Here is a 10,756-nt window from a genome sequence, read left to right on the forward strand (position 1 = left end):
AGGTGGCTTGTGGCAAACTTTAAACAACACTTTTTATGGATATCTTTAAGAAATGGCTTTCTTCTTGCCACTCTTCCATAAAGGCCAGATTTGTGCAATATACGACTGATTGTTGTCCTATGGACAGAGTCTCCCACCTCAGCTGTAGATCTCTGCAGTTCATCCAGAGTGATCATGGGCCTCTTGGCTGCATCTCTGATCAGTCTTCTCCTTGTATGAGCTGAAAGTTTAGAGGGACGGCCAGGTCTTGGTAGATTTGCAGTGGTCTGATACTCCTTCCATTTCAATATTATCGCTTGCACAGTGCTCCTTGGGATGTTTAAAGCTTGGGAAATCTTTTTGTATCCAAATCCGGCTTTAAACTTCTTCACAACATTATCTCGGACCTGCCTGGTGTGTTCCTTGTTCTTCATGATGCTCTCTGCGCTTTTAACGGACCTCTGAGACTATCACAGTGCAGGTGCATTTATACAGAGACTTGATTACACACAGGTGGATTGTATTTATCATCATTAGTCATTTAGGTCAACATTGGATCATTCAGAGATCCTCACTGAACTTCTGGAGAGAGTTTGCTGCACTGAAAGTAAAGGGGCTGAATAATTTTGCACGCCCAATTTTTCAGTTTTTGATTTGTTAAAAAAGTTTGAAATATCCAATAAATGTCGTTCCACTTCATGATTGTGTCCCACTTGTTGTTGATTCTTCACAAAAAAATACAGTTTTATATCTTTATGTTTGAAGCCTGAAATGTGGCAAAAGGTCGCAAAGTTCAAGGGGGCCGAATACTTTCGCAAGGCACTGTATGGTTACAAGGAAATGATAGGGGAGGTTCCCTGGTGAGCTAAGCCGATATCACGGCTTGTCGGACAAAGGGAAGTGGGTGTGGACTGAGAAGGGAGGGAACAACAAAAAGAGTCACTACACAGTTGATAATTATATTAATTGAAATGCTAATCCTTTGCACATGAATGCTCACTCATTCAGGAATAATTGCAATCAATATATATTTACGCCCAGTGTGTCGTCGTGATCTCTGTTGGAATCATCAGTCCTTCTGTTGGAAAGTTCATCCGAGTGTTTCTCTCTCTCTGCTTCCCTGAAGTCTTTCGTTAGAATGGATACTTCAGAGTACCATTAAGAGATGTTCTAATGCAGGGGTGTCAAACTCAAATACCCAGTGGGCCAAAATGTAAAACCTGAACAAAGTCACGGGCCAACATTGAACAAATTAACCTTTTAATATGGACCCAAACAAGTTTTGCTTTAACATTGAATATGGAACAAGCATCGCTTATTACCATACAATATATAATTTAATAGTGGAGACATGCAAAATCGAATTTCAAATGAAAAAACACATCAATGGCATTCATTTATTAAATAAATACAATTTAAATAAAAATTGTATGCCTCTTTTCTATTTGCAGCCTTCTGATTTAAATACCAGAATAAACTTTTTCCACTGGCTAATAATTTTACAAATAAAATGATAATAAATCAATCAACCATTCAAGCCCATGCCTTGTAGCAAGAAAAAGTGCATAAAGAAAACGTTAATTATTGCACACTGGTCTAATCTGATGTGCCCAAGCCAGATACCTGGCATCTCTTCTTGGATGCTAGTTCATCAATGTCTGGGCTCAAGCTCTGAGCTGAAGAAATCCTCAGTATCGAGCGAAGATGTTCATCAGTCAGACGTCTCCTGTGAGTTGTTTTGGTCATCTTCATCGAGGAGAAAAGTTGCTCGCATAGATAAGTGCTGCCAAACATGGAGAGCTTCTGAGCAGCTTGGGTGCAGAGCTGAGGCATTGTGTCAGGGATGAACCGTGGAAACTGTGCGGCGCCCACAGCATCATACTTTGACTTCAGCGTGTCGTTGCACTGGAGTTAAATCAGCTCCATTTGGATGTTGGTTGGTGCATTTTCCACATCAACTGCGAAGGGATTACTAAGCAGTTCAAACTTGCATTTCTGGGCATCGAAGTCGGCAAATCGCCGGCTAAACTCAGCTGCGAGAACACTGAGTTTTTCAGCAAACTGTGCCCATGGGAACACGGCGGTAGAGATCTGCGCTTTTATGGATTGGCAGCAGGGAAAATGGCAAGGGTTTCCTTGCAGCATCTGATTCTCCCACAGGCACAGTTTAGTTTTGAAGGCCCTCACTGCAGCGTACATGTCTGTGATGATGCGCCCCCGCCCCTGAAGCTGCAGGTTCAGCGCATCGAGATGGCTCGAGATGTCACAGAGAAAGGCCAGCTCACACAGGAACTTTTGCTCCCGGAGCTCTGCTGTATCCTTCCCTTTGGTTTCCAGGAATTGACATATTTCCTCACGCAGCTCGAAACATCTGTTCAGTACTTTTCCTCTGCTTAGCCATCTCACCTCTGTGTGATACGGCACGTCTGCGTATTCCGAACCACACTCCTCCAGAAAAGATTTAAACTGGCGGTGATTTAGACCTTTGGCTCTTATAAAGTTAACTACCTGTGTTACTGTGGTCATAACATGTTCCATCTTTAGGGCTTTGGCACACAGTGCTTCCTGATGTATGATGCAGTGGTAAACAGTTAGCTCACCTGCACAGTTCTCTTCCCGCATCTTCTCCCGAACCATGCCCACCAGTCCACTCTTTTTACCGCACATCGCTGGCACACCATCTGTCGTTAATCCAACGAGTTTATCCCACGGCAGCTTTATTTCAGTTACACATTTGGAAACCTCCTCAAAGATTTCCTTTCCTGTGGTTGTGCCATGCATTGATTTGAATTCTAATAGCTCCTCCGTAACACACAGATTTGAGTCCACTCCACGGATGAAGACTGACAGCTGAGCAGTATCAGATGCGTCGCAGCTCTCATCCACAGCGAGGGAGAACGCAACAAAATCTTTTCCCTTTTCCATCAGCTGGTCATACAGATTGGTGGCAAGATCACATGTGCGATCAGCTACTGTGTTCCTGCTCAGGCTCACGTTTGAAAATGCTTGTTTTTTCTCTGGGCATACGAGGTCACAAACCTTCATCATGCACTTTTTCATGAACTCTCCCTCATTAAAGGGCCGGGCTGATTTTGCGATCTCTGCTGCCACTATATAACTAGCCTTTACAGCAGCCTCGCTTTGTGATGTGGCTTTTTTAAACATATTCTGTTGTGAAACCAAACTTCTTTTCATCTCCTCTACTTTCTGGCTCATTTGAGTCATGTCCAGGTCCTTGTATTTGTCATGGTGTTTCGTTTCATAGTGTCGTCTAATGTTGTACTCCTTACTTACAGCCACGTTGACTCCACAAACAAGACAAACAGGTTTGTCTTTTACATATGTAAACAGATATTCTGCCTCCCACTTGTCCAGAAAGCTCCTGTTTTCTGCCTTTCTTTTCGCCATTTTTGGGAAGGGTTAGCTCGCTGACAGTTGTAGCGTCTATGTTGCTGTGACTACTGTCACAGAGGAGAGAGCGTTTCTGGGTCCTGTCCTGATTGGCGCGCGAAAACAGCAGAGCATTATGGGATTCGTAGTATTAGTGGTGAATGCGCTGTATAATACCGGCGGGCCAGCTCTAGTAGTAATTTGGTATTGTCTCGCGGGCCAAATATAATTACCCCGCGGGCCAAATTTGGCCCACGGGCCAGAGTTTGACACCCATGTTCTAATGGAATAGTTGTTTCGGCAGTTGTCGGTCTTCACATCCCAGGTTGACATAATTTCTAGCTGCAGACTAGTAATTAGTATCTAAGATTTGCTCTCATTCTGTCGGGATTGATAGTCTCATAGTTTAACCATTTCCTGCCGTGTAGTCAATGCTCCACGTGGTATGGTTAGGAATTCATTACAACCTTAGCTTATACTGAGGTTTTTGTGGTCTGAACTGTGCCCCCTCGGTGTCCATCGAGGTACGTGTAACCGATGTGAAATGGCTAACTAGTTAGCGGGGTGCGTGCTAATAGCGTTTCAATCGGTGACGTCACTCGCTCTGAGACCTTGAAGTTGTTGTTCCCCTTGCAAGGGCCGTGGCTTTTGTGGAACGAGTGGTGACGATGCTTTGTGGAAGGCAGTTGTTGATGTGTGCAGAGGGTCCCTGGTTTGAGCCCAGGTAGGGGCGAGGAGAGGGACAGAAGCTAAACTGTTACATTGATGCTGTTGATCCGGATCACTGGTTACTGCAGAAAAGGGGGTGAGTGTAACCGATGTGAAATGGCTAGCTAGTTAGCGGGGTGTGCGCTAACAGCGTTTCAATTGGTGACGTCACTCGCTCTGAGAGCTTGAAGTTGTTGTTCTCCTTGCTCTGCAAGGGACGTGGCTTTTGTGGATCGATGGGAAACGATGCTTCGAGGGTGGCTGTTGTCGATGTGTGCAGAGGGTCCCTGGTTCGAGCCCAGGTAGGGGCACACAAACGTCTGGTCTGAAGAGGATTTCTTCAGGAGGGGTTTTTATTCGTAACAGTAGAAAAGGGCTGTTCCATGATGCTAGATCATGTCTGTGCTCACGGGGGCGGGCCAATGACTTAGTTAAACTTTAAAGGGAATACAGATTCCTGCACATCTAAAAGGGTTGGCCTGCTCCAGTTGTAATAGGTATTTAAAGGTTATGTGTGACTTTTAAACTGTATTTTTGTTTACAAAATGTGCTAACATACGTTAGTTACACATATAATCCATGGTATACAAAGATGCACCCGTATGCTCTTGGGACATTCATTGGGACCTCTTCAGCTGCAGACATAGTTTCTCTTCATCTGCAGACAGGGTTTCCCAGCTCTCTGTATCTGACAACAGAAAACAGCACAAAGAAACAGGCTGTATTATACTCAAATTAGACAGCACTGAATATTATGTTGCTATATCTCTCTGTCGTCATAGTTTTTCTCGCTAGGGACAGGAACTGGAGAATCTTTATATAATATCCTCCCATAAAGGTAACTAACTACCCTATCCCTTCTCTAAGAGCTGGAACTGCTACTTAATCCTTTCACCCTTTAACCTTTATTTAGCTATCTAGCTACCTAGATACAAATGTATTTAGTGTTGCAATAATGAATACATCAAGATAGCTAGCTAACTAGCTAATATGAAGATATCTAGCTGGTGATATTTCATTAACTTGGCTGGCTATACAGTATGTAAAGTTAGCTAGCTAGCTAACATTAGTTAGCTGTTCATTTCAGTGAGCCTGCACACAAAGTTTTTGGAGAAACTAGCTAGCTAGCTAGGTAATAATAGCTATTGTTTTTATCATTTTCTAAATATATGTACTTACTTGAATATGTTCTCTCACTGCCTCCATTGTTTGGTTCCTTCGAAAAATGAAATAATCTCCCCAAAGTTTCCAGTGGTAGCAAAACAGCCAGCCATTTGGACGATTGGAGGACTACCACCAGACTGACTCTAGTCTTCCAACGTGGTGCCCGGTGTGGTTGCTAGGTGATTTGCAATTAACTAACATACTAAGTCGTTGCAAAGTAGCTCAAAAGTAGTAAGTAGTTGCAAAGTTGCTAATTTGTCTAAAGTTGTCCAGAATGTGTTTCGAACACGCAACTTTTGGGTTGCTAAACGTTTGCTTTATACGCCTACCCATTCACCACAACCAACCACCACGAGATGCTAGTTTTTCCCTCAATAACCTTCTGTCTTACAGTATGTAACCATACCAAAGGCAACATATCATTCTAATTTGAGGGTCCCGGACTTACGTTTAGTAAGTTACGTCTATTCTATGAGACCAGGCTGACATTTCTCAAGCAAAACAGGTCAAAGGGAACATGTCCTTGGTGTGTTCTCTCACTGTTGGTTTTTGTTGTAGGTTTTTAGGCTGACCAGAGCAAGTTGCCTTGGATTCAGGGTCACGGGCTCTGACAATATGGTCTTTCTTTGAACCACATGATACAATGTAGCCTACATGTTATAGATAATATGTATAATAGCATAAAAGAAAAACATTGCTTGAAATTTGGTTGTACTTTCTGCAGAAAATCCTACCTGCACTTACTCCAGAAATCAAATAAAATCAAATTGATTTATATAGCCCTTCTTACATCAGCTGATATCTCAAAGTGCTGTACAGAAACCCAGCCTAAAACCCCAAACAGCAAGCAATGCAGGTGTAGAAGCACGGTGGCTAGGAAAAACTCCCTAGAAAGGCCAAAACCTAGAAAGAAACCTGGAGAGGAACCAGGCTATGAGGGGTGGCCAGTCCTCTTCTGGCTGTGCCGGGTGGAGATTATAACAGAACATGGCCAAGATGTTCAAATGTTCATAAATGACCAGCATGGTCAAATAATAATAATCACCGTAGTTGTCGAGGATGCAACAGGTCAGCACCTCAGGAGTAAATGTCAGTTGGCTTTTCATAGCCGATCATTGAGAGTATCTTTACCGCTCCTGCTGTCCCCAGAAGACCCTGGGGATGTGATGATGGCCATGTAGGGGTCCAGTCCATGAATCAAGTCATCCTTGGCATCCAACTCCAGCTCTAGCTCATCAATGAGTGTTTCCCTCTGGCAAGGGAAACGTGTGTGTGTGTGTGTGTGTGTGTGTGTGTGTGTGTGTGTGTGTGTGTGTGTGTGTGTGTGTTTGTGTGTGTGTTAGTTACATTGTTACGTATTGCATTCTGAACATTCTAATTAAATTATCTTTGATTGAAAAGACAGCTTAGAAACTCCATTCCCACCGAGGCTGCAGTTGATTAAATAATAGGCATAGCATGCAACAAAATATGGCAATTTGTTAGATTATGCATGCATTCAGTTATGCAACTTTAATTGCACATTGCACAAAATTATAAATCACAAAGTAAAATCACTTACAGTAAGTAGCCTACCTGTCTAAGCAGAAGAACATCAGCAAGAAAGTTCAGAGAATTGAAATGCCTGACTGTTTAAAACGGAAATGCTTTTACTTTTAAACAGTTGTGTCACATCTGCCTCTGACTGATATTTTAATTTGTGTGAGAGGACTTCTCTGTTTTCGCTCGGTGTAAAAGCATGGACAGGTGCAGCACAGGTACGCCTCGCAATACTGTCAGTGAAGAATGAATGGTTTGTCGCTACGGAAAGACTCAGGTGGATGATTCATGAAGCCTGTCACCAATAAGCTTTGCTCTCAGATTTTTGGAAAGCCAAAAGGTTCAAATCGTCTCACCCTGACGACTAGTTTTACTATAATGCCGTCCTAAGCAAATGTATTGGTGTAACCTGATATCTCACTATACACACGTTTAAAACGTCTTAGAACATTCAAATTAAATTATCTTTGATTGAAAAGACAGCTAAGAAACTCCATTCCCACTGAGGATGCAGTTGAATAAATAATTGGCATAGCATGCAACAAAATATGTAAAATTGATAGATTATGCATGCATTCAGCTATGCAACTTTAATTGCACATTGCACAAAATTATAAATCACAAAGCAACCGTGATTAAACACTGTTAGAAATTTTGAAAAGGGGATAATGTTTGCTAACTTCACTAGGTAGGCCTAGATTGGAGAAAAAGTACATTATGTTAACTTTCCACTATGTTTATCCAACTGAACAAAGTTTCTACTGGTAGCTTGCAAAGTAAACATTAGCTAACAGTAGCCTACATCAGCAAATGCATGGTTCTGCTGCTTTACGCTGCTGCCTGGTCTGAGAACATTTTGTATTATTCTGTAGATAAATCTGAGACACTCCATTTAGTATGACATGTAATGTATTGTATGGTATATATTCATTTGTGGATGTCCATCATCCATTTCGTAAAATATGTTACGAATTTGCAAAATGTACTATATGTTACGAATTTGCTAAACAGACTATATATTATGAATTTGCAAAACATATGTTATGAATTCTTGCTATGCTAGGGGTTAGGGTTAAGTTTAGGAGTTAGGTTAAAGGGTTAAGGTTAGGGTTAGAGGACGGGTTAGCTAAAAGGGTTAAGGTTAGGGGAAGGGGAAGCTAACATGCTAAGTAGTTGTAAAGTAGCTAAAAAATAGTAAGTAGTTGAAAAGTTGCTAATTGGCTAAAATACTAAAGTCGTCCGTGATGAGATTTGGCCTCGCAAGACGTTCCTAGACATTCACGTTACTCGCCCGCCCGACCAAACACTCTACTTTAATTTTTGCCTCAGTAACCATCTGTCTTATGTAACCATACCAATCGTAACATATACTAATTTGGGGATCCCAGATTTACTTTTACTGTGTTAAGTCTAGTCTATCAGACCAGGCTGGATAGGTAGGGCCTACAAAGGATGGGAAATTAACCTAAACCACTCATTCTTGTCAGTTATAGTTCACTTTTATTTTATATCACTTAAATATCCAATTAATGGAGGCCAATATTGAGAGCTATCATGAGGCTACCCTCACGTATCTGAAATTATATGTTTAAATGATGTTTTCTAATCATTAGCATGCAGTTAATTACTTGCGGTATAACTCTGATGATAGAGCTAAAGATACGCAATTGTTTCACATGGAATAATCGGAAATGTTTAGTTCTATGCTCTTTAAGAGGTGGACTACAGTATATCTCAACCAGATAGTTCAAACATATTTAACAATCCCTTGAAAACGCCAAGCAGTTGTCAATGGCTTTAACAGAGCTGGGGGTCTCCTTGCCCACCAGAAAGCAAATCGAATGCTCTGCTCCTTATTGTGATGTTTAACGACCTATAGGGTGCAATTTACAAATAAAATAAAATGTTAGTTGTTGGGTGCTTTGTAAACAACAGGTTTAGAGTAACAGTGAAATGCTTACTTACTTTTCCAACAATGCAGAGTTAAAGATAGAAAAAAATATATATACAGTACCTAGGGCTGTGGCGGTCACGAAATTTCATCAGCTGGTGATTGTCAAGCAAATAACTGTCGGTCTCACGGTAATTCACTGTTAATTAACATAAACACATTTAGCATATCCTGGCTTCCACACATAGCCTACAAGCCATTTTAAAAAGTCTAATAAATCCATGTAATGTAGCCTACACAATAAATCTATTATTTATTTTCGACAGGTCCAAAGTAAAATTTCTGAAGAAAATAATACCATTCTCTGAGTTGTCCTTATGTTAGGCTTTGTTTTGGTGTGTCAGTGTAAGTATGTGTGATTGTGTGGGTAGAGTCCAGTGTGTGTGCATAGAGTTAGTGCAAAAAAGTGTCAATGCAGGTAGTCCGGGTAGCCATTTGATTAGCTATTTTACAGTCTTGTTTAGCAGTCTTATGGCTTGGGGGTAGAATCTGTTCAGGATCCTGTTGGTTCCAGACTTGCACTGGTACCGTTTGCCATGTGGTAGCAGAGAGAATAGTTTATGGCTTGGGTGTTCGGCCCCAGTGATGTACTGGGCCATACTCACCACCCTCTGTAGTGCCTTCCTGTCAGGTTCCTTGCAGTTGCCGTACCAAGCGGTGATGCAGCCAATCAAAAGGATCTCAATGGTGCAGCTGTATAACATTTTGAGGCTCTGAGGGCCCAGCCTCCTGAGGGGGTAGAGGCACTGTTGTGTCCTCTTCACAACTGTGTGGGTGTGTGGAGCATGTAATTCCTTTGTGATGTCGACACCGAGGAAATTGAAGGACTCGACCCGCTCCAATACAGCCCCATCGATGTGGATGGAAGCATGCTCGCAACCTCCGTTTCCTGTAGTTCATGATCAGCTCCTATGTCTTGCTGACGTTGAAGGAGAGGTTGTTGTCCTGGCACCACACTGCCAGGTCTCTGACCTCCTCCCTATAGGCTGCCTCATTGTCATCGGTGATCAGTCCTACCACTGTCATGTCCGCAAACTTGATAATGGTGTTGGAGTCGTGTGCGGCTATACAGTCGTGAGTGAAGGACGGGACTAAGCACACAGCCCTTAGGGGCCTCCGTGTTGATGATCAGATGTTGTTGCCAACCCTCACCGCTTGGGGGAAGCCCTGTTGACAATCTTACGGCCCCTTTCGACAAATGTACTTTTGGGGGGAGGGGTGGGAACCAACTCCTCACATGGTGCCATCTCCTGGTCGTTGTGCCCATGTGTGACCAGCTGTAATACACTGTGTTAAAGAAGTCTTATAAATGAATGTGAGTGTATTCCCAAAAACACATGGGTCCCGTAATGTCTGCAAAAACAAAACACTGCATTCCACAGTAAGAACCTCATACCAACGGTCAAGTGGTAGTGTCATGGTTTATGGATGCATTGCTGCCTCAGGACCTAGACGACTTGCCATCATCGAAGGAACCATGAATTCTGCTCTGTATCAGAGAATTCTAAAGGAGAATGTCAGGCCATCCGTCCATGAGCTTAAGCTGAAGCACAGCTGGGTCATGCAGCAAGGCCATGATCCAGAACACACAAGCCAGTCTACCTCAGAATGACCAGTTTATGCTCTAAAACCCACAAATGTTGCTGAGTTAAAGCTGTTCTGCATGGAAGAGTAGGACAAAATTCCTCCACAGCGATGTGAGAGACTGATCAACAACTACAGAAAGCATTTGATTGCAGTCATTGCAGCTAAAGGTGGCACAAGCAGTTATCAAGTGTAAGGGGGCAATTACTTTTCACACAGGGACATTGGATGTTGCATACCTATTTAATTTACTTAATAAATAAAGTTATCACATTTTTGTTTTATTTGTTCACTCTGGTTCCCTTTATCTGATATCTAATCCAGACTGTATTACAACTGGCCGTGATAAATAAAATACAATTTTATTGGTCACATACACGATTAGCAGATGTTTTTGTGAGTGTAGCGAAATGCTTGTGCTTCTAGTTCCGACAATGCAGT

Source organism: Oncorhynchus mykiss, chromosome 11, assembly GCF_013265735.2.
Source record: "Oncorhynchus mykiss isolate Arlee chromosome 11, USDA_OmykA_1.1, whole genome shotgun sequence".
NCBI lineage: Eukaryota > Metazoa > Chordata > Actinopteri > Salmoniformes > Salmonidae > Oncorhynchus > Oncorhynchus mykiss.